The sequence below is a fragment of the Xiphophorus hellerii genome, chromosome 3 (genome assembly GCF_003331165.1).
Source record: "Xiphophorus hellerii strain 12219 chromosome 3, Xiphophorus_hellerii-4.1, whole genome shotgun sequence".
Lineage (NCBI taxonomy): Eukaryota > Metazoa > Chordata > Actinopteri > Cyprinodontiformes > Poeciliidae > Xiphophorus > Xiphophorus hellerii.
Window position 1 is genome coordinate 31,898,342 of NC_045674.1, and position 19,938 is coordinate 31,918,279.

At 38.1% G+C, this 19,938-nt stretch overlaps 1 protein-coding gene across 1 annotated transcript in view; it reads right to left on the reverse strand.

Moving 5' to 3' along the window:
- Nucleotides 1–19,608, reverse strand: part of tsnare1 (T-SNARE Domain Containing 1) — a 124,221-nt gene extending 104,613 nt beyond the window's left edge. The window contains exon 1 of the mRNA XM_032558887.1: nt 19,513–19,608. The gene's annotated coding sequence lies outside the window, so the exon portion shown is untranslated. The remainder of the gene's footprint in view (nt 1–19,512) is intronic.
- Between the last annotated feature and the right edge of the window lie 330 nt (nt 19,609–19,938).

The window sequence follows — 19,938 nt, forward strand, 5'->3', positions numbered from 1 at the left end:
TAAACGTCTTAAGAAATAAAATATATATATAAAAAACTGCATTCATATTAAGTGTGCAAAGGACAACTGAAATACTATCATTTCCTCCAATTTTGGTCACATTTAGAGGAAAAATGAAGATGTACAGTAGCTGCAGCCATCAGCTGAAATCAGAAGTGCAGCAGGTTGAACCAGTGGTACTGTGAGGTACAGAGACAATGCAAATAACTAAACCTCTGACAGCAGCAGACGCCGCAAACCTGCGTGTGGGAGTTATGCTGGGAGACGATCTGAGCTGGACGTGGCCAGTCAAGTGGCTACTGACACTCTGCAGTGACGTCAACTGATAATCCCTCTATCAATCACATTTGCAATCACTATGGTGCAGTCACTATTTTTTTTAGATTTTTTTTTTTTTTTTACTAATTATTTTCCAGCAGACATCATGCTGGTTTAAAGAAGAAGAAAAAGTAAATTACTCAGTTACCGCACTCGGGTGTTTGATAATTTTTACCATTGTCTCCCAGCAAACTGCTCACTGTGTCTCTATGTGCCTCATGATCCATTTGAACAAATTGATGGAAAACAGTATTCAGGGGGCACAAATAACACTGAAAATGTTGTGAAATTTTTCTCAAGGACTGAGAAATGCTGAACCTTTCAGAGCAAAATCTAATAAACATGTTTTTACACGTCTTTGCCATAAAGAGCTTGTCTGCTCACCCTTTTATCAGTTAGGAAGAGCAGCACTTGTAGATTATAAGGGCTTTCTAAATGGTTTTTTGCTCTAATAAGGCAAGAAGGGTAACATCAACGCTGTACCAAAACAAAGGCAGGAACTGCGCACACAGGATAAATTGACCGGGTTTGTTTGAGTTGTCCACTTATTCACTCTGTATGTCTTTATTTGGCTTCACTGAGCAGCAGTGGTAGAAAGCCCCTGCTGCATTTTGAACAACACTTGACTGCAGCATTACTTCAATTCATCTGGGATTTATGGCTTCAGTTGAGGTATTATTTTCCTCAACTGCTTTTGCAATGTTAATTAGCTACTCCCAGTTGTAAACCACCTTGTTGCTATGGTTATGCCTAATAGATAATCAAAAGTAACAAAAAGCATCAGCAGAAAGTCTTCCAGCTACCTGCCATCCACAACAAAACAGAATAATGGTCCAAAAGTATAATTTTTCTGTCAAAAACAGAGAAATTAAAGATTTAAAAAAGTTAAAAATTTGAAATAATAGCTACTCCAACTCACTGTCACTTTGAGCAGAGCAGTTCTAGAAATGTCCATGTTGTTGATTTAGTATGAAGCATGACCCTGTTGTGCTATTGGTACTTGATATATAGATTTCTCTTGTTTTCTTGATCACCCTAACACGGAGGTTTCACTGTGCCACATCTGCTCCAAGTTTTCTCGCAATCGACACACATCCCTATCAAGTTTTCATATTTCATCTGTCAAAGAAAGAAACACCATCGGTGATTTCATCAGCCAAGTGGAAACAGAGGATATGATTTTCTGCACAGTCAGCTGTCCACTGCTTATTATCTATTACATTGCTTTGTGTGTATAATAATTCAATGGAAATCATGCTATCAAAATTATATTAGGATCCCTGTGAGTTCAACCCAGTGCGATGTCAGGAAACATTTAGCATTTGAACTGCAATCTGAAAACCTCAACTTCTCTTTTAGTCCCAGGAACTTTCCTACATGTGAACAGAAACACTCTCTGCTCTTCAGAGGGAGGCCCACAGTACCACACCACGCACTAATATCAATGCAAGACTTCTGGGCACGTTTTGCTCTTTGCGTGGAGTAGGACTAGTTTGTTTCAGCTGCATGGTCAGAGACAAGACAGCAGGTTCATTGCAGCTGCCATGCCAAAAGTGTCACAATAAATTGACACATTCCAAATCATAAAAGTTGCTCAAAACAACCTGGAACATATCCAGGTGTGAAAGGGTGGTGGGTGGTTATCAACTACTCAGTTACTCAGCTAAGACACTGGGAGAGAAATCACCGACCATCTGTGCAAAATACACACACACATTTTACCAGAGACATTAGATAATGCTGTTGTCCACTGACAGGTAACAAGACCTATCTGGTGAAGAGACCTTCCCATAATAGGAGACACAAAGTGTTTCTCCTGTTTGTGTCTTCCTGATTTCCACAATGCCTTTGTGTTGCAAAGCCACTTGTACTTATTCAGTGTAAGATCTTTCAGGGCAGAGTGAGAAAACAGGAAAGCGAGAGAGTTATGCCAGATGAGTGAGAGGTGGCAACCCTAAGGCCTTTGCTCCTGTCTCATGTGTTCTGCTGCCTCCATCGGGTTTTCTTTGAGTGTTGTTTTGTTTTTGACTCCACCCATCTTCCCGTCAACTCTAATATCCCTTTGGGATCAAGAAAGTATCTTTGAATTTGAATAGTTAAAGAGAAGCATCTCCAGAATGATGCCATCACGATTTGTTTTCACAGTTTGGATGCCGTGATAACTTCTTTCAAACTTGACATAGAATTTCCTTTGTTTTCTTCCAGAATTGCAAGATTTTTAGAATTCCGTACTCCCTGACTAATATTCTCCTGGCCTGGTTGGCTAGTTTAGGTAGACGTCCATCTCTTGGTAGTTCCAGTTTGTCCATCCTTTCTGCATGTTCAGAAGATGAATTGAACAGAGCCCTGTGAGATTTTAAAGCTGGGATATTGTTTTAGAACCAGACCCAGCTTAAACTATCTACTCTAATGTCCCTGTAGTGGGCTGTTCTCAGTTGTCATGTCAAGTAAAGTCAAATCTTATTTTGAAATTTTCAGTAAAGTCATTCCTTTCATTGACAGTGAACCCTATTTTCATACAAAATTGTTGTTTACAAATGGATTGTTATTTGTATTATATGTGCACAATCGTCTGACAGGTCTTGTGCCTTCGGTGCCACAGCATATCAGCATGTTTCTGTCTGATCACAAATAATGATAGCACCGCTGCTCCAAAGCAAACCGGCTAACAGTAAGCAAGAGTAATAAAGCAGAGCAAGAGTAATAAAGCAGAGCAGTTAGCAGTCAGAAAGCCTTCTGCAGGGTGAAGTTTTTCCCTCACCCTGCAGAAAGTCCCATGTCATTGCACAAACAAGGTCTGCTTGTCTACAGCGCTGTTTTCTCTTCCTCTTCAATACTACGTGTGGATTTGCAAGGATAAAGTAAACAGTTAGAAGGGATATTTCAATGGAGCATTAAAGATCAGTTATCTGTGTTTGTTCTCTGTCACAGCCTTGGCCTTAGGAGGGCAAACACCAGCAGCACTCTGGCTCACTGCATAAACAGTTTGTAAGGAGAGAAATGTGTGGATTGGAACCTTTGAGGATATTTTACTGATTCCATGTTCATTCTCTTATTGCACAGATTTAAGACCAATACAATAATAAACCCATAAATAACAAACAGTATCTGACATGGGTTCTTTACATGACTTACTGAACACAAATTGCAGCTTTCTAACAGCGATAGATGGAAGGTGCTGCTGGCTCACTGGGTGAGGCAAGACTCTACAAATAACTCCAATGTTTGTGTGTCTTTAATAGGATCAACTTTCTTTATTTGGTGTGGAAACCATGGTGACAGGTACTCTATCTCAGAACTAATAAGCTGAAAGAGACACCTTAATGAGAGGCCTTAGATTGTTAGAAAGTTGGTTGTGGCAATGCCAACTGGCAGAGCCACAGGTATGTAACAATTTTTCAGTTGTTTTAATAAAAAGAGTGATGAGGACAAGAATGTGGAAGAATTTGGATGGAAACAGAATTATATAGAGTTTTGTGGTGGGAGCTATTTAATAATGTTACAGGTTGCATATCTGCAGAGTTACTGTCATATATGAACTAACCTATATCAACATACTGTAGATTGGTTGATACAAAAAAATTATAATGTTTTCAGGTCAGATCAAATGGAGATCATAGATCACGATTCTGAAAAAGAAAAGAAAATGTATTCTCCATCAGGATGATACATCATTCACATCTGGTGTTTTGTAAAAACGTTGTAAAGCAGGAATGCAACGGGCTTCCAAATCCAGTTTTTTGAAGTCCTGATTTTTTTTGGGGGGGGGGTTAAAATTAAGTTCTCACAGATAACTATCACTTGATTTTGTGTATGAAAAATTGATTTTTACTGCTTTCATCAACTCCTGCTATGCTGTGCATTATATTTTGTGATAATATTGCAAGTTTATAATATACTTTTAATGTATATATACTGTATATAACAACTACAACCTGAGGACAGTTCTAAAATGTCCCCCAAAAATCCAAACTGATGTTATATTTGTGTCCTTGAATTGTTAATGTAAACCTTTACTACTATAACAATACAATTCAGCTTCATCTTGAAATCAGAATCATTGGTGTCAGTAAATTCTTAATTGGGGGAAGTTTTCCAAACCTGGAAGAGTTTGTAGGAAAGGATTTACTACTTTTTTGAACTGGGTAGTCTTGGCTATAACACTTCATTACACTTCAAGGAGTTTTTTATAATGGATTGAGTTGGGCTTTTCACATTCCAATGCTTCATGAGTAAAACAGGGTATTATATTCATCTGGACTCTGAACATTCAATTATATAACAATTCAACTAAAAGAAGATGCATTGTTTAGGTGAGAAAACATAAAAGCGCAGTATATGTTCAAATGAAAAGAAATCAAAACTCCTCTGAAACAGCATCAAAGCGACATCAGAGACATTGTGTTAAACTAGCTTGTACAAAACTGTGTGGTAAAATAAAGATATTGAGGACTGACAGAATCACTCAATGTTCCTTTGCCAATAATGTTGGGCTGCAGCTCTGACTCATACTTCAAGAGTGCTTTTACATTTCTTTTTAAGTGAATATTCAGTCACATTTCAAAACTGACTTCCCATCCTTATTTATATTATTGAGGAAATGTTACCTGCTGAACTGTTCCTTTGAAGCTAAATGCATGTCTATATGCTTCTGGCACCTATATGGCAGCTATATGCGTCCTTTCCTTTCTTTCCATTCCTTTCCTTTCTTCCATTCCCCTTCTTTTCTTTTCCTTTTATTTATTTTCATTTTCTTTCATTCCTTTCCTTTCTTCCTTCAATTCCCTTCCATTGTCTTTCCTTTCCTTTCTTTCTTTCATTTCCTTTCCTTGTGTTTCCTTTCCATTCCTTTCCTTTCCTCTTTGGAATCCTATGCCTAGCATTCGTCTTCTATATGTGAGGGAAAGGATACTTTCTTACATAGATGACAAAAATTGATAAAAAATATATATATATCTGAATTTATTAAGATGGCACTTCTTTCATCTTTGGCTGTTGCAATCATTTCTGTGCCCTCAAGCTCTAAAAGCAATCATAGTAGGGTCAGACTAAATGAAAGTTGTATTTTTTTTATTGTATTGAAAATGTAAAAAGAAAAAAAAACTTTTGATGAGAAAATATATTACAAGTTTACGAGTTGTTTTACCTTACAGCTGGCAGGAGGTGACTTAGAGGGGACTGGTTTGGTCATGTAAGAGTTGGACAGATGTACATGAAATGCTTTTTCATAGTGGACATTGAATGCATTTATAAGTTGTTTAGTTGTTTGTTGAAATTATTCAAGGAATAATTAGTAGATGAGCATTTAATCCATATTCAGAACATGATTCTTGTGGTTATTGTTAGGCTACAGGAGTAACATCAGAAAAATCTTGAGTTAAAGGTTCAGAAATTCTAGTATCTCCATTTTTTGCTTTTTGGAACTATTACACTAAATGATAATGTGACTTCACCTAAATGTTTTGAATAGTCAATCACATTATGGTTGGCAATCAGTGGGAGGTACTCATTATGAAATTGATTGCAGGAGACATGTAGCTCTGATCAGAAAAATGTCAGAAAGCGTTCCTGATATTATCCTGCTCAAACTTTAGGAGACAACTGTTTTATTATTATTATTATTTTTTTTAAATAAAACAGTTAATATTTTATTATAAATGGTTTGTTAATATCTCCTTAAGACCTTGGTTTGAGAGCTGATTTAAGGTTAGCTACTGGAAACATGCACAACTCACTTCAGTTCTAGTCATAGAAGTGATCGCTATTTAACTGTGGAGGCTATGTTCGAAATGAAAAGGTTTTAAGAACCATCGCCTGCATAAAGAGAATAAAAAAGGTTGTTTTAAGTCAGTAATAACAATGAGAACCTTGATGAAATAAGGAGAGCCTGATGAATTAATCAGAATTGACAGATAATTAGATTTCTGAGTAACCAGATAATCAAAACCCGATATCTACATTTTACATATTAAAGACATATTCCTTTCTTTATTTTTGACATAAAAATGGACAGAATCTTTCCCTTTTGTATAATTTCAGATACCAAAGATATTTCTGGACAAAAATCCTAGAGCTTATTTCTGGAATTTACTGGAGTCTGGAAGAAATGTGTAATGAAAAAATAAATAAAATAAAGTCCTGCAGATTTGAGGCTGACATTGTAATTTCTGTTTTGATCTGCCCTATTGCTGACCTGCACCAACATGAGCACGTCAGTAGACATCAGTAGTTTAACTTCAGTGGATCTGAGAACATGAATGTGGTTCAATTTGAACATGCAGCCATTTATTTCAGTCACTCCATCACTAAGAAACATGTTATATTGATTAATCACAGACAGACTAATGTTTCCAAACATTTATTTCTGTTAGTTATGGTGATTTTCTAAATGAAAGGATGACATATAGAATTAGATTGTTGCATCAGACAATGTTCCTATTTAAAGGTATGTACTAAAGATTTAAATCTTTACCAGAAATGTCTATTATTTCTGGTAATGTCAATATGTGCTTTGTGTTCAATCAGTCATGATCTCCAAAATGAAATATTAGACTGTTATTTCTATGTTACAAGACACTGCTGGAACCTTCAGCACCTTTTATTAAAATATTTTAACTGTATACATGTGTCTGAGTGTGTATATGGAATTATAATCTGCCATTAATTAGAAAAATTCACACGAAAAATTAAAACTTGCACCTGATTCTTGTTCCCAATGATAACTGTTGCTGAATGTTTTAATGTGATCATACTGCTCTGGATGAAAGAACTGTTCATATGAATCATTAATAGCATAAAATGAATATAAGATTTATCCACGATGACTGACAACATCTACTACAGTATGCTAGATTTTATTAGAAAATTTAAGACTGGAATCCTTTAGCATGGTCTGTAAAATCCCATGCTGTTTTATGAAATGATGATTTGATATCTTTCTGGTGCAGCTGTTGCTAAGATTATTTTAGTCTGGAACATCTGTAGAGAGCTGACCTCTTACCTACTAAGATCCTTTAAACAACTCCCTGCCTGTTCTTGTTCAGTGCAGTGAAAGCAGCAGCATACATCTTCTTGCATTTTGCCATGGAAGCCATAACTTTGCTCAGTTATGATGAGTGAGACTGTTTACTTTTTTAACCTTTGCAGCCATGCTGGGAGAGGCAGCATGATCAGTGTTCGTAGCTCCCACTTTGATCACTCCATGCCTGCTGGCTCTAAAAGCATTTTCACCAAACATGACCATGGGAAAAACGTCTACTCATTTTCTTAATGCCACAGTCTGCTGACATTTAGTCACACTTTGGTGCTTTTACAACTGAAAAGCCACACTTGTAGACTTATCAGGGCTTAATTTGCCTGAAAAAAAATCGTTTCCTGTTAGCCTTAGAAACAACACCATCTGTGTCTTTATGGATAAAGCAGGTGTCAAGACACACCTTTCAGCTTGATGACCATCAGTAACAATGAGTCAGAATTCAACAAGAATGCTCAAGGTGACCTTGAGTCAGTGAGTTGGAACACTGTGCTGCTTTCATTTGTTTGAAAGGACCAGAGAGGTTGTCCTCTCTGCACTTATTTTATTGGACCACCAGTAGCAGGTGACATTGCTGCCTCACATGCATACAAATGTCACAGTGAGCAGGTGATGGTCCTGTGGAGATACTATTCAATGTTATACTAATTCCTCTCTTTAATCTGCGTTTAGGAAGGGTTTCTTCTCCTTTCCCCCAAAATCCCGCACCCTCATTTCCAACCTGGCTGGGGGTTTTCTTTGCAGAGCATTCCATCATGCAAAGAACTTAGCATGACCTTTCAGTTGACCTTTTCTGAAGAAAAAAAACAGCCTTCATGTTTCAACAGGGTTGGGTTTTTTACATCCTTATACCTACAGTAATGTTTTAAGTAAGTTTAATAATTAAATTCCTCATGTCCTCTAGCAGGAAATGTGATATAACTAGAGAACATGGTTTTATTGTTAAGACTGAAGCATAATAATACAACTTACACAACTGTCAGACACAGAGTTTGATGTCAGAATACATTTGCTGAAGGTACAATTTGTTCATTCAGAATTTACTATTCCAAAAGCAATTACACAGAATACTCTCTTCTCTGAATGGTACAAACACATTTTGTGGAAGAGAGTAAGCTACCACAATTACTATACTGGAAAATAAGGTAGCCTGGAGAGTCTCTTAAGGTGTATCTTAAGATGTAGCTTTCCATTTTAAAAAAAACATAGTTTGTGATTTTGAGTTGTTTTGAAATGAAATCGTTTTCACCATTTAAAGTTCCTCAAATTAGAGCACACTAGCATGCCAAGACCACTGCTTTTCTCCACATGTGTTCTTCCACTTCTTCATGCAAAAACTGAAGAGTATTGAGTAACAGAGTCAGTTTATAATTATCAATATTTTATCTATTTGCTAAATGCCACAGTAATAACAGAACATGTCAGAGATTTATTTCTTAATGTCCTCAGCATTATAAGTGTATACAGAAGAGCTTTCTAGTATATTTTCTTATTTTCCCACTGAACAGCAGACCACAACAGCATCTGTTTTAAACCATGAACCTCTTCAAGCTAAAACAGGTCCACACAACACACAGTCCCTTGTCACTTCTTCTATTTCACAAAAAATCCAATAGTGTTTTAATTCAATTAGTAAAGAGTTAACAAAAGTAATTGTAACATCCCATCAGCAGTGGAATATCTGTCTCCTCAGGACTATGGGCAGGCCTCCAGTGAATTGGTAATGATTTTCCTGACTGGAGTGGAAGAGAACAGCCTGAGGACTTGGCCTGAGATAAGGACAAGTAATGATCTTTGGCCAGTGAGTGAGACATGCTGTGGCCGCTTCCACTCTTGTGGTCTAATTCTGCACTCCAACAAATGCTCTGCATGGAGTCATTGCCCCACTCAAGGATGTGTGCTGGAAGTCCCACAGAGGGAGACTAAAGCTCAGTGTCTGGGATGTGCTGGGAAGTTCCTTAGGGGAAGCAAGTGATGTCCTCCACTATGCCATTTAAAAAGGCCAGTCTTTCATTCTGGTAAGGGGAGGGGAAGAGAGGATATAGAGGGTGGGGAGGGGGTGAAGGGGCTTCCTGGCTGTGTCTGCATGACCGTAACAGATGGCCAACTGGACAGCCACAATGGGGCCTTCTGGTGCCATCCTCATGCTACATATGCTTCACCCTCCGGCTATGACTTCCTAGAGATTGAAATTCCTCACAATTTTTCACAGCCGTCACCATGACTACACAGCCCTTAATGGCTGAACAGACTTCAGCATGGATCAGCACATACACACAGCAGCATTAACAACCTCTTCAAAGCGTAAATCACCATATGTGAAGGAGTTTAAAGTTGGTTGTTGGTTATTTGTTTAAGAGACTTAACACAAACATGGATAATGGACAGCTGTGTATTGTAACTGCCTTTCAATATTTGTTCACTTTCTGATTTCTTGGATCCAGATGATTAATTAATTTAATTTCTTTCTATTTATGACAGGATAACCAGGGGCATTTCCAAACAATGCTTAGCAGTCATCTGGAGAATCCTAATGCAGCAGTTGGGCTGTTTTTTTTTTTTCAAATGATAAGCCCTCTCTGATTTGTGGAATACTTTGAGGGCAAACACAATTGATTTTATTGTTATCAAAATGGTTCTGCGGTGTGTGGTCAATGAACTACTGAGGCAAGTGGACAGAATAGAGAGCATAAAGTGCTTTGAAGGAATTTAACCAGGATCACAAAATCATCATTCAAGCCAAATCCATCCGTTTACATTCAAGGCAAAAACACAAAGTTTGATCAACTTATAAAGAAATACAATGTCATACAACTGTTAGGGAGTAGTAGGAGTATGATCGTGTAGCATGTTTTCCAATGACATTGCGTGAACAAACTTATTCATACGTGCTTTTAATTGTTTTTTATTTAATAAAAACAGAAATTGAAAAATTTTGTTTTGTTGACAAGCGGAATACTTACAAATTTTTGTATCCATTATTCAAGAATGCCATTGCGCATTGAAGGAAAACAAAGAATGGACAGAGGTTAAAACATTACGGCCATTCTAAACCTGACCATCACACTAACGCTTTACTGCATAAGAAAAATGGTTGCAACAGACAAGTATAGAGGTCACTGATTACATGATCACTATTCAAATCGTGCACCTGCAGTGACTTTCTGGATCAAAGACAATTGGTAGCTGGTAAAACTGCTTAATCTTTTATCTTTATATTTTGGTCAGACACATGACTAATTACAAAGAAACAACACAAACACAGCTGCTCATTATCAGCATTCTGTTGTTCTATCACTCCATTCTCAGGGGAAAGTAAACTGTGGCATCTCTATGCCCTTGCCAATACTTTGTGAAACAAACAAAGTTGTGAAGCAGAACTAGGAACTAATTTCATTAGCGGCTGCCATTTGTGACTGATTACAGGGTGTTCTCAGTGGCGGGCAAGGAGGTCTAAGGTTCTAAGAGGTTAATAACCAGTAACAATCAATTACTCACCCAATTTGATATGATCAATGGGGTTTCCAATCAGACAGACAAGAAGACGAGGCGAAGAATACAATAAAACCTCAAACATGCTGAGCAATGAGCAACAACTGAGCTCCACATACATGTTTTATTCTAGAAGTTTCATCTACAGTATGAAGAATGCACTGTATCACAATGCAGATCATGGTGATAGTCTGAAAAAGAATCCATGTCCCTCAAATTGTTTCAGCATTTTGTCACTTTACAGCCACAAACCTAAATGTGTTTTCTATGGAGTTTCATGTGAAAAACCAATATAAAGTGGTCTAAAATGGTGAAGTTGAAAAGAAAGAAAACTTGATTTGTAATCTTTTAAACCAATAAAATCTGAAAGGTGTGAAGGGATTTGTATTCAGCCTCCAGAGCAGTATTTTACAAAACCACCTCCAAATGCAATAACAACTAAAAGTCATTTAGGGTTTCTGTCTTTGGGTACATACAAAATAATGAAATATTTGTTCACTCTTCTATGCAAGATAACCGAAAGCACACTCAAATCAGATGAAGAACATCTGTTAACTGGAATGTTGAAGTCTTGCTGGAGATTCTCATTGACTTTCAGTCCAGATTTCATTCACTCTGCCTGCATGCTTATTCTGGTTATCCTGCTGAAGGGTGAACCTCTCCCCCCAACCCCTAGTCTTAAGTCTTCTGTAACATTTTTTCTTCCATGATTGTCCTGATTTAGCACCAAGCATCTTCCCATTAACTCTGACTAGCTTCCCTTTACCAACTGAAGAAAGCATAAGGGTGCCACCACCATATGCTGTGGTGTGTTCCAGGTATTGTCCTGTGTCAGGAAAACCAAGACAACAAGAGTTTTTTCTGAGACAGTGATGTCCAGTGTCTGACCTGTCCTTGGTCTTCACAATGTTGTTTCTTCACTAACGTTGTCTAACCAACCTCTAGATTTGATTTACGAGTATAAAAGTAAAGGGGGATAAATATATGTCAACTACACTGTTCAGATTTTTATTCTAATAAAGGTGTTTTTTAAAATGATCATTTTCATTCCCCTTTCTAGTAATTATATTATGCTAGTGTTTAGTATCCAAATTAAATACATTGAAGTTTGTGATGCTATTAATGCGAGAAAATATTAAATGTTTCTTAGGTCTGAAAACTCTTGGACGGCAGCTAAAAACCATTTATGAACAGAGGATTGGAAGATATTTGAGCAGATACAGCATGATAAGAAACAGATAAAACCAAATTCCTCAGCAGAATAAATCATGCTCCATGTGCATTGTCAAAAAAACACTGTACACAATTGATATTTTAATTAGTGCCACTGGTAAGGCTTTGATATCTAAACCTTTGTCCCGCTAGTATTCACACAACAGAGTCTAGGCTTGTTATCTGAGGTGGCTTAGTCTCATGTCAAATGTAAAAAATATTCTTTCCTTTCTTTATTCCAATCACCATTGATTTTGAAAGAACTTGTATCACCAAAGCCTACAGAATCCTTGTAGGCTTCTATGTATAAAGAGATAAAAGGCTTCTATCTCTAGATATCCTTAACATTTGGGTTAAGAATATCAGCAGGTCCTGATCATAGGACTCAAGGACCTGCCAGTGTGACGTGGATGTAGACGTTCTCTGATATAACTGAGCTCTGTAAGTCAGTAAAATAATCTTACTTTGCCCTCAGACATAAACCACAAGAAGTAGTATTACCAAATCCAGCATAACTCCGAGGTGCATGCGGACACTAACAATCATATTGCAATACTAGTTATGATGTCCATTTTTAAAGCTCATGAAAACTTATTTTTCTCATTAGCCTTCAGCTTAACGAACCTGATTTCACTCAATTTTTTATGGATATTGATCTTATCAGTCTAGCTACATTTTCTAAATGCTTTCTTTATCTTATTTATCTAATACTGATGTTCAGCACTTTGTTTCAGCTGCGGCTGGTGTTAAAGCGCTTTATAAATAAAGTTGATGATGATTTGACTCAGACAGTTGGCAATCAAGGAGAACATTACTGCTCATGTGCCCAAAGACAGCTGGTGTGTGTTACTCTCTGCCACTGAATGAGCAACACAGAAGCAGAAAAGAATGAGCAAAACCACACAAACTGGAAACAAGGAACTATAGAAGGATCAATTTCATCACAAAGAAGAATCCAGAAAAAAAGAGACAAAACAAGTAAAAAGGGAACGTCCAAGTTAGGCAATGGACATACTGTAAGTCTTAATAGATTTATGTATTTTTTTTTAGAAGCTAGTTTCACTTAACCAGGGCTGGACTTAGGAGGGTGTGGGCCCCTGGGTTTGAGCCAAGGTGTGGGCCTTACTTAATCATTGTTATACAGTTGCATATACTGTATATAATATACAGTATCCCTGATTTCCTTCCCTTTGGGTGGTCGGCGCTTGGCAATGACTTACTTGTGGAATCGATCCTATCCACAAACCTTATCTACCTACAAGGTCACAAAAATCTGCCACTGTTCACCATGAGAGAGAGCTGACCGACAGTCCCAACCAGCAGATCATCTCTCCATGCAAAGTTTACAACAGTCACTCCATGATTGCCAACGTTTTTGCTATATTTTGCACACACATGCACAAAAAAATTTCAGCAAGTCAGATTTTTAAAGATCGTGATGGACGAGAAAATTACTACCGATGCACCTTTAATGAATGTAAAGATCATTACTTCAAACAAAATAGTTATTAAAGAAATACTTGAACATCTTGAGTATGTCTATACAACAAAGCTTTCCTAAGGAAGAAAAATTTGACAATGTTCTCTATCCATCCTCTATGTACATTATTTATTTATCCTTCTTCAGTTCTATCTTTATATGTCTCCCTCCCTCTTTCAATTTTTATCAACTGTATCTTTCTCTGTTATTAGATAACCTCTCTTTCTCAGGTTTATTTCCATACCAAGTTCAGACAGTCAGGTTATTTCCCCTCTGAGAGCCAAAATTGGTCAAAACTTTTATTCGGTGATGACTGGATTTTAGCTGCGTGTCATGGCAGGGCAGGACGCACTCGAGCTAATTTGTAGAGTCGGTCCTTCGCCATAGGAATAGGACAGTTCCTCCCGCTGCTGCTAGCTGGAAGCTAAAGTTAGTTCCGCTTTTTTAACTTCACATTGAGTGCAAGCGAGCAGAGCAGTCTGTTGCTTTTTTCCACTCACGGTAACCCGTTTCAAAGCATCACTGGCTTTTAGCATCGTTTAAAATACAGAACACAGCCGCGGTGGATGGAGGATAACTCACCCTGTTTGGATGTACTCACCACTTGCGAGATGGCTTTCAAAACGTGATCTGGAGAATAATTGTTTCTGATGTTTGTAAAGCTGTTCCGATGCTTTAAAATTAGCGTCCATATTCCCTGCTTCTTGCCCAGTAAGCTTACACAAACTCATCAGTTTTTTACCCAAAACGCAGGATCAGTACTGTATAGATTATCCGTGGTCATTGCTGCACCTGGCGAAGAAGTTCGCCCTTCCGCCGCCTCTGGGCGGAAACCGGATCAGTCAGAGATAAAGATTCTGGGGGACCATAGAACCGCTGTTTGCAAGGCTAACGTCTTGAGAAGCAGAGAGGGACGATGGTTCTGTTCCATGTCCAATATGAGTTTTAAAAAACCCTGTTAGCTTGGATATTTTCTTCATCACCTCTCGGCCGCGCTCCTCTTTTTCTTTCGCTCCTGTGTTCTTCCGCTGTCATTCATTCTGTTGTCCGCCATCGTAAAAAATCCCTCCCTGATGCTCCGCCTCAACGCGTAAGAAGTGTCCAACTTGGACCAATAATAATTAGGCATTCGTGATGGACATTTACCTGAACAAATCAGACATTTTTTCAACAACACCGCCAAAATCCTCTTAGCCAGTGATAAAATTAAGACATTCTGACCTTATTCATTCACAAAAATACAAAGCATCTTTCGGGGGCCCCAAAGCGCCGGGGCTGAGGCCCCAGTAAACCCATGCTAAAATCCGGCCTTGCACTTAACATCTTCAGAGGTTGGTGGAGATAATAAACTGTAATAAGGCTGCAGGTTCTGTGGTGTAAGTCCCAGAGCCCTGAAGGCTTTTGCAAGCCAGCTTTGAGAGACTCTGCAGCCTGTTTTCAACCTTAAGGTGTTGACCTACCTTATTCCACATCATGAAAGTCCTAGAAACATAGTGGCCCACTTGTGTAAGAAAATGAGCACAAATCAGGAGGACCCTTGCAGTTTGCTCATGGCTTTGAAGTTGGAGTTGAATACGACATCATACACTTGCTTCAACAAACCCACTGTCATCTGGACAATCAGGCAGCGCTGTGAGGATCCTGTTCATTTAATACAATTCAGCCTGATCTGCTGATCAGAAACTCTAGACACAGGTGGAGGCCTCAACAACTACCTGGATCTATGACTATATCACAAGCAGACCACAGTTTATGACACTGAAAGGTCATGTGTCTAAAGAGGTGGTTAGCAGTAGAGGAGCTCCACATTGGACTGTACTCTCACATTCACTCTGTAGACCTTAGCCTTCCAGAACTAGACGGTGTCTTGTCATCTACAGAAATACTCCAATGATTTTGCAGTTGTTGGGTGTATCAGAGATGGACAAGAGGCTCAGTACAGGTCGCTTTGTGTCATGGTGTAGAAACAATCAATTCTTCTGTGAAGAAGAGGTGGTGGAGGACTATAAACACCTTGGTGTACTTCTGCTCAAAGAATACATTTTGGTTATATCATCTATGTATACGGTAGATAAATGCATTTCTACACTGTGTAAGATCTTTCGCTCTCTTTTATTATGGATCTTTCTCAATTTGCACTAGGTTATTTTAAGTTAATATTTACTCTAGCAAGCAACAACAGCACAACATTTCTCATGTTTGTAAAGTTCATGTCCTCTTGATTGTTCTTAGGCCATTACTTTGTGATTCATTAACATATTTGGTCAAATTACTTGTCTGGTCTGGTCTTTAATTTAGATCATAACTGTAGACATATTTTGCCTTTACACCATTGCTAAGTGGGAATGAATAATATGCTTAAAAAAGTCATACCACAAACCTTCGATAAAAGTTGCAGTCCATGTAGAGGTCAGCCCTGGATTAAAGTAATCTGTAGGACATTTCCCAAAGGGCATTGGATTTACTTTGGAGTCATTAATACTAAAATATTCACGCAAAGTCAAGCAAATCTAGTTATTTACATAGGGGGACTGTTTGCCAAAGGACGATGAAAAAATTCTGTCCATAACATAACAGATGGCAGTTCAGAATGGAAGCCATGTGTAAAAGTCATCCACAAATAATATGGAGCTTTTGGGTCTCATGCCATACTGACACAGCTAAATGCCTGGATGTGGCTCTGAGCTTCAACATTGACATCATTACAAACAGTCAGGAATAATAACGGTCACTAACATTCTGTTAAACATGGAAATAAATACAAATTAATAACATAATAAAGATTAACAGCACTACTAGTTTACACAATCCACAGTACTCCTGGAATATTTGTGCCTCCGTAAAGGTGCAGTTGGACCGAGTTGGCATATGATTGGTAGCTTTTTAAAGAACTGCCCCTTTTATTATACAGTGGAATTGGAAGGTATTATTCTGATGTTTCACATTTGACCTGATGCTAGAACAGTCTTATAAGAGTTTACCTGCATACTGTAAGGCATAAGATTGTATTTAACTGAAAAAGAGACGTAGATTTAACTTGACTTGCGTCGATGTTTTGCCAATACTCAATTAAAGTAAGTTCAGGGAACATTTGGGTGTTTTATGAAGTTCAAATATGAACTTAAATCAAGTAAATAAATCGGTTTATTTCTCTTCATCAAGAATATGCAAACTTGTTTTTGTGAGGCAGCAAGTTCGCATATGGTTTTTAAGTAAGGAGAACTCATTAGATTTCACAGTGTAGAAAGGTTTGTTGGAAAATATTTTCTCTGTTATTTGGACAGGGAGAGATCATACCAGATCAAAAATAAATAAATAAATATGAAGTGAAAAGCTAATATGAGACCCATTTTTATTTACAAATTGCATGCTCTTGGTGCACAAACAGCCAAACGTTGTATTAGATGTAATTCATGCAATTTATGTAAACTGATTAGTGTGAACAGAATGTGAGTCTCTGCTTAGTTTTACTGTCAGGTTTCATTTTCATCATTTGCTTTTTTTATGCAGAAATGAGTCTGCCTCTGGGAGTGCTGTATTCCTTTTTTTAAATAATTAGATAACAGACTCAAGGTGAATCTATACCTGACATATTAAAACTGGAATGGCATAGCTGCATAATTAAAAGCATTATAGGAACAGATGAAGGGTTGGATGAAGAAAAAAAAAGAAAAACATGTGCCAATTTCCTATAATCGTCACATGGGTTTTGCCAGCACCCAGGGTTTATAGCCATTAAGCTATAAACATACACAGATCACCAACTTTAATGATAAAGCAGTGCTTGATAGACTCTGAAAGAAAGTTTCCCAGTAATCCACTGTTAGTGAGTATCAAATAAAAAAAAATAAAAAGCATCACTGATGTCAGGATTCCAACAGCTAAAGGAGACCTACTGGACTACAAATACTTTGTGAAAGCTATTAGGAATGGCATTGAATTTTGGACCCACATTGATTAAGATTGTCTTCTGCTGCTACTGCAGCACACAGGTGGAAAACCACAGGAACTACTCGAAAGCCTTTAGCTCTGCTAATTCTAAAATTCTGAAGAAATTTCTTGAGGATCTTGGTTGGGGAACTAAAATGGCCAAGAGACTCTGAGTTGATATAGATGACTAGCCTGCTTTTCCTCAAAGTAAAGACAGATCTATCTCCTGACGTGTTTGGCAATTATAACCAGTATGATAAATGCAGGTGGAGGCAGACACATTATCTCACTGACGGCTTCTGGAAATGCTGGTGAAAGGAATTCCTTATGTCTCATTTCCACATGGCAGTGTGGTTGGCGCTCTGTTTTATGGTGCACCGTATTCAGGTGAGTTTCCACTGCTGGGCAGACTCTCACTCACCAGGCGGGGTTAAAACCAAACACCTAATGTGTTGCCATACTAGTGCAACAGCAAGTGTGTTGGTTCAGTATGTTTTGTGCCTGTCACAAGCAGTAACATTTTCTGACCCCCAATCATGGTATTGGGTATTGTGTGGCACCAGTAGCTCCACCTATACCATTCCCCCACAGACCTCCAACTGAAATAGGTTTAACAGTCACCCCACAACAGTGCAGTACTGCTAAGTGGAATTACGCAACTCCAAGAGCTTCCGCAAGGGGTTTACATCTGGAAGATAATGTTGTGCTGGTGATGTGATGCTTAACATGGATGGCACTTCACTCAGAAGTTCATCAACTCTTAGAAAGGTCATGTATTTAGGACAGCAAAAGAAAGTCACCCAAGTTAAAGACCAAGACCAATAAGGTTTATTGGCCTCTCAAGTAAATATCTGGTCAAATGTCACATTTTATTCTTAACGTCACATTATAAAGATGGGAAAAAAATGTATGAATAGTAAAAGCCTGCCTTAGTAATAGTATTTAAAACTCATTTGTCTCCTTTTTAGAATTAAAAATAATTACTTCAAAGACCATGTAAAGTAAATTGTTATAAATGACCAGTTGTAATTAATTTTGGAGTGGAGTCAACACTTTGCTTCACCTGTCTTTCATTCTGTGCCCTCTTTCTTCAGGTCATCTCCCACTGGGTATGGGAGCTAAAACTTCACTCTTCAAGAATCTACTCTTGCTTCCCCTGTGAACCCTGAACCTTTGTGACTTTATGTTCCTGTTTTAAAAAGTCAGAGACAAAAAAATATGGCAGCAAGAGGAGAGGAGGAGCATTGATGTCTCCTCAAGGCAGGTATGAACTGATTGGTTACTATAAAAAGAAATGATCTGATTTGAAAACTGAAAAAATTTGGACCCAAAATGATCAAAACATCAAAGGTACACAACTTGTTTCCATGCACTGTAAATGAGGCAACTTTGATTTCTGTTTGATTTATTATGCACTTCAGACATGAGAAGAGTTTTACTGTTGAAGCCTTAAAAGAGAAGGAGTTTTACATGTTGACATCATTTACAGTAAACACTGCAACTCCAAAAGGTGGCATTCAAGTTCGAAGGTCTCATTGTGTTCTGGACACTACGTACTTATAGTACACTTTACTGACATCCTCTGCATTGAATTGCACAGCATACACTTTGTATACTCCTTGTAAGCAAAGTCCAGCTTTTTACAGCTCACACAGGACCTTTGGAGAGCAGAACGGAAAGAAAGACATGCAGGAGTCCCCCGGCCATGCTTCCTACTCCACATATAACTCCTGCATTAAATCAGAGGTAAACAGACTCATCTCCTCTTCACACATATCCAAGCCAGACTTGTCCACGCAAACACTCCAGCGTCACATACAGCCTGCAGGCACACAGTTTTTACAGATAGATTTCTACAGTATGAACATCTGTGCTCTATTGTTGTCTACAGAAAAGCCCTTTTAAGGCCTCCCATCCCCCTCATCCTTGCCTCCTCTCTCCGCCTCTCTCCTCCCCTCTCCTCCCCTCTCTGTGCTGTTAGGCTGCAGCATCCCTCTGTAAGGGCAGAAAACGATAAGGTAAGGAAGAGCGACCACTCCAGCTTTACCTTTCAACGCCGGGAGTGATGTAAGGGATTCAGCTGAGATGTTGCTGCTTCTGAGTGTTGGCTAATAACATCATATGACCACAAACCACCTGCTCCCTCTGCTCGGTCATATGACCAGCTTTAGCTCTGGAACAGCACTCTGGGATTTGTAGTTTGTTTGTGTAGATAAGGCCAGATAAAAACATTTTGACTCTAATAATTGCTATTTAGAACTCAGGAGAACTCTTACGGATTTAGTTTTTATTAAGAAGCTACATAAAAAGCAGCAAACGTCTAGTAATGAGATGAATTAACTCATCATCAGGGTGTGGTCCTCTCTTGTGTATTAGCACAATGGAATGATTTAGAGAAGCATTTGTTTCTGAACATCAGTCTTAACCCCTTGACAAAATACATTGCTTCTCTAAATTTGATAAGTCAAAATTC